This window comes from Lactuca saligna, chromosome 3, assembly GCF_052625555.1.
Source record: "Lactuca saligna cultivar CGN05327 chromosome 3, ASM5262555v1, whole genome shotgun sequence".
Lineage (NCBI taxonomy): Eukaryota > Viridiplantae > Streptophyta > Magnoliopsida > Asterales > Asteraceae > Lactuca > Lactuca saligna.
Window position 1 is genome coordinate 9,931,149 of NC_136419.1, and position 6,000 is coordinate 9,937,148.

Consider the following 6,000-nt stretch of genomic DNA (forward strand, 5'->3'; position numbering starts at 1 on the left):
TGAAAATTAGGGTTTTCTCACTCAGCACCTACTCGTCGAATTGGGGTCCTCCAACTCATCGAGTAGACTCTAAAAATCATGCGGCCATTAACTCCTCTACTCGGCGAGTTGGGGCATCTAACTCGTCGAGTTTCTCTGACATTATGAATGTAATTTAATTAAATATTATACCTGGGAGTCAGGATGTTGCAATCATCTAGCGAGAATCAAATCATGGCCATTTATTTTTTCAATCTTAAGGCCAAAGATAGTCATCATGGTTCCTACCATTTTTTGAGTTCCTAGTTGATCCTACTTCTCTCTCTCTCTATATATATATATATATATATATGTATATATATATATATATACATACATACATACATACATATACATACATATGTTGAATCTTGGGGCACTAAGTTAATGTCCCCAAGTGATGAGATGAAGATAAATGATTATACATGTATGAACATGTCACAGAGCATGTACATTTATTAACAGTATGTATGAGGTATATGTTAGAAAAAAGGAGCAGAACATGTAAGTATACCTAGTATATTTATGTATTAGTAGATGATGAGAAATGTATCCTTCGATGCGTAAGAGATTGTAGATAGAGATAGAAGATGATTATATGCAGTATAATCATAAGAGTATGTAAGCATGTCTAGACACTATTGGTATTGTGTAGAATACCTATGTGTTAATAGAAATGGATAAAGATTAATTACTTAACGAGTTAATTATTAGATGAGAGGTAGAATATCTATTAATGAGATAAAAAGATAGATTGTCCATGGGATACATATTATGTGAAGATATTGATATAAATAGTCATATATTTTAGGCGATATGTTTGTATTGTTAGCTACATTAGTCATTATTTGCTTTAAATGATACTTAATTTGTTTATATTCCATTTTGTGGAAGCAAAGACATTCCCAAGGAACAAGGAGCTAAAATGCTAGGTTGGAGGCTAAGGACTAGAAGCAATCATCAAAGAAGAAAATCATATAAAAAGTGTTTTTCATGTCGTGGTCATATCCATGCCACGACATGGTGATGTTTCAATACATAACAAATTCCCAAATGATTTGCATGGGAAACTTTGAGGGCACGTCTAGGAATTCACGCCACGAAGTGGTAACCCCTCTACCACGACGTGGTACGTAAATTTGGCAACATTATAAATATGACTATTAGGCAAGTTGTAAAATTCATTCGACGTTAGCTAGTCGGTGGACTGGGGTTAAGGAATTAATCGGCTCGGCGAAGATTAATCAGGGGATTAATCAGGGACCATTAAGTGCTAATTTGTTGAATTTTAAAAAGCTAAATATGACTAATATCTTATAAAAATTCGTAAATATCACTAATATCATAACAAAATAATCATACCTCAAATAGTTTCTATTGAGATATAACTTCTTCAAAGTGTTAACATTTCACCGGGTTCTACTTCTTCACTTGTTGTCAATGTAGGGATTAATCGTTAGGCGCTCTCTAATATGTCGAGTAGCGCCTAGGTATTAATCGGGACCTAGTCGGGATTTTTGCAACACTGCTATTAGCTCATATTTTGAGAGGGTTCCGCACTATTCTATGAGTAATTACGACCCAAAACTCTCTAGAAACCCTAAGGAGGCCATGATCAATTGGGGAGCGAGATTTGAAGAGATCGAGAGATGAAAAGCAATTAATCATTTGGTTGACTTGATTTCAACATGTTTAATATCGTTTACTTGATGTTAATTCGTGTTTCTGATTTAGTTATGGTCTAAAAACCCTAGACTTTTGTTTAGCATAGATGAACATTGATACTATGTGTTGATTTTGATAATATTGGAATAGTTAGTTTGGTTTTCAATTGTCTTTGATATATCGATTACCTATCATATTAAAGTTCTAATTTTTGGTCACTTATTTGCAAGTTATGTGTAGTTAGATGACCATTCCGTTTGCATTAATTTGATATTTAACTATTTATGATCATTAAATTGCTAGGTCTAGATTTTTGAACAAATCTTCAGGCTAGGTTATATTAATTAGTAACTTTGATTGTATTAGAGAGCATTAGCTATCCATGTTATGTGCTTAATTGATTGTCTTGATCATAGATAAGAAATCGTTAGATTATACCATTCATATTCAGAATATATTTAAAATATTAGGTGTTCACTTGTTACATGATCATTGTAATAGTCGTTCATAAATTGTTAAACTCTAGGAAATCAGAAGAAGATAACTAGTACATTAGAATTAGGTAACCAACTAAAAAGCCCATTGCATTAAAGAAATGAACCATCGCGAAGGGGTGATTCGAAGCTCAATGAAAGTGCTCTTTAATCTTGATTGAAATTGTTATGTATTTTGGTTGCTTTAGTTAAAGTAAACGTAGTTAATTCAGTTGATTTTAATCGATGATTTAAGTTTTTTGAACTTGTAAAATCAGACACCCCCCCCCCCCCCCTTAAAGTATTTACTTAGTTTAATTAGTAGCAATAGATTTTCAATGAAATTATACCCGTTCTCTTAGTGTTCTACACCTTTTCTTAATTTAACTATATTATTTTGCAACTACATACACTACCTAGTTTTTGTTTTTAACTGGTTGAGATCTTGTAGGATAAATACATTTAAAACTAGTAGTGCAAGTAAACACATTAATTTTGTGACACTGTTTACGAGGAACGGATTAATTTTAGTGAAAGTTATATGTCATTAGTTGAACTATCCTTTTTGTTGGGTAAAATCCATAGAAAGTTAATTTTTTTTTGTTTTTCTAGTACCATGATGTGGTGAATCCCTCTCCACATCGTGGAAACTGAGTTTTTCAAATTTTATTTTGTTGTTGTTTGTTCTACGCATCATTTTTGTTTTGTTGAAGTATTACATGACCAAGGGATCCTCTCCAAAGATAGTTACTGGTTTCAATGATCCGGAATAAGAATTTCATAAGTAAAACAAGGGGGGAGAAAGAAGAAGTATAAGAATCATACAAAATTGATCCAAAACCTGAACTAAAACCTAAACTAAGGAAGAAAGCGAACAAGAAAACAACATGGTTCATATTGCAGAAATAACCATGGAGGATTAGAACCAACGTATGCAAGAAGACATTGAACTTGGTCTCGTGTGATCGACAATCCCTAACACAAAAAATTTCAAGCTAAAAGGGCAATTTCTCAACATGCTCCAAAACACTTCATTCCACAGAAAAGGCCATGAAAATGCTTATCAATACATAGATGTGGTTGAAGAAATTTTTGATTACTTTCACATCATTAAGGTAAGCAAAGATGTAGTCATGTTAAGAGTTTTGCTAACCATGTTCCAAAATAAGGCCAGAACATGGTTAAAATCACTACCAGCAGGCACAATAGTAAATTCATCGAATCACACAAATTGCCAAGCTAAAGAAGAATATCCAAAACTTCTAACAACTAGATGCGGATTCATTATATGATGCATGGGAATTCTACAGAGAGATGCTTGAGAATTGCCCACAACATGACCTAAATGTGCAAAAAGAAATCTTGACTTTTTACAATGGCATCAACGTTTGGATGAGGCAAATCCTGGACTCTCATCTTGTAATTAGAAGCAAAGTCATTTTTGCCCTTATAACTAGAACTTGGTTAGAGTGACATTTGTAGAGAGGGGATAATTTATTAGATTATTGTACGATTGATAAACTAATTAGAATTTATGAGGAAATGCTTTGTTAATATATTATGTGATTAACATATTAATTGGAAATAGAAAATCGATTTGTTAATTTTTATGTTTAATAGATTAATATGAAATCAATTAGAATTTATTAATTATTAGTCATACTTAATCTGGATTTAATTATGGATTAAATGGAATTAATTAAAGGTCCAAGGATTAAATTGTAATTGTTTATAACTGAGCAAGGAAAGAAAATTCTAGAACATATATAGTGGTGAACAAAATTTAGGAGTAGTTTAGGGTTTCTGGAATATTCCTAAAGTTGATAAGGATATCATATTTGAATAGAATAAATCTATATATTTTATTATTCGAATTTGGGGTTTTACATGTCTCATCCACACTATAAATAGGACCCCAAGGAGGTCCAATTTCGTGCATACCCTTCCTAGAAAGATACTCTGGCCGAAAATCTCATCATTCCTCTCTCTTCTTGTCTTTTAGTTCTAGGGTTCACGTGTGAGCTATTGGAGGGATCATCCTTTTGGTTCTAAGCTTTCCAAGACCTACATTACAAAGAGATTGAAGTGATTTATTTACTACAACAAATAAAAGGTATGTAATCCTAATCCCATGATTTTGATTATACTAGGGTGTATGCTAGTTTTGTTGTTCATACTATGTTGCCTTCAAAGTGTTATGACATAAATCCTTGATGACATAGATCACTTATAGGATATATGTACCCTATTAATTGTTAATTGTTTTCCATATTGTACAATTTTGTTTTTCTATAAAATCCATAAGTGGTATCAGAGATTAGGCTTGTCAAACATTGATTGAACAAAATAATTGTTGAAAAAAAACTACTGATCTCACGACGTAACATAGCCTCTATCACGACGTGAGATGCATTTTCCAGAATTTTGGTTGTTATCTGCCAAATTTGATTTATGGTATTATTTTTGGTAATTATCTGGTATTGATTATGCTAAATTCCGAATTGTGAATGCCTTGTGTGATAATTAATGAATCCAAATATTATGAGATATCCTTATTTGATAAATTTTAATTTGTTAAATTAAATTAAATTTACCCTAATGAATTTAATAATTAATTTAATTATAATGTAATTAAAAGATAATTATAGATTCATTATATGTTTAAAAATATTAATTAATCATATGATAATTAATAATTAAACCTCGTATTTTGAAAAATATTAAAATAAACCTTATATTATATATCATTAAAAGTTTAATATATTATATGTATAAAACAATCCAGTTAATTAATAGTATGCCTCATTCACGAAGTCATGTTATAGGGGGTATATGGAAACGACCTATAAAATGACCATTGAATGTGCTTTTATTCTCACCCATGGCTCACTTGCGTCGTGGAGGGTTGTTAGCCGAATGGGTTGATAGGACAAAACCTCTTAAATGTATGATGCTATAAAGTACAAGAATGCACTTTAAAATCTCATCTAGTTACTTTAAGGAAAATGTGAAATTGCATGCTAATCCATGAAAATACACATCATTTCTTTATGAGTCATTAGTGGGGCGTGTGTGGTTAACCGGCGCACTAATTTGGTATTGTAAAGATGACATGATGAAACAACTCGTGTTTATAATTATTGATGGAACTTGTGTGGTTAACTGGCACATCAATGAGAGATTATAAATTGATTGAGGGTGTTTGAGCGTGTTTGCATGGTTATTCACATCTTAATTATCATCCTCAGCATCACAGTCACAATTAGTAAGAGCATAATCGAGATTAAACATGCCATTGATAAGATTCAATGAACCTCAAACATATAGGAGTTTCATGAGATTGGAATTGGTGAGATGACGCTACCTACCTAAAATGGATTCGAATTTGATTATGACATCCCTCTTCAAATGTTCAATCGAAAATATGGATCGTGGCCTTAATTTAAATTATGGATTAATAATTAAGGATTAAAATCAACTAGCTTGAATTCTCTCTTCTCCTAAATTTTAGACGTCGAATCAAGACAATGATGGTTTTCCTTGTTCTCCTGGAAGTGTTTTTTCTCATTCTTCTGAAGATGATCTTCCACATTCTGATAAAGGTGAAAAAAAATTATATTCTTCGGGAAATGGTGGAACTGGACATCATGCTTCTTTAATTCTTCCAACTCCTCCTCCTACGATTTTCCGAATGTCACGTTCCTCAAATCGAAAGATACGAGACTACTTCTATCTTATTGACATGTAAACATCCAGATGGAAAATATATATGTGCACATGTTCTGAAAATGAAATCGTACATTGACTAATTGGAAATCATGGGTGTCATATTGCCAAAGGAGCA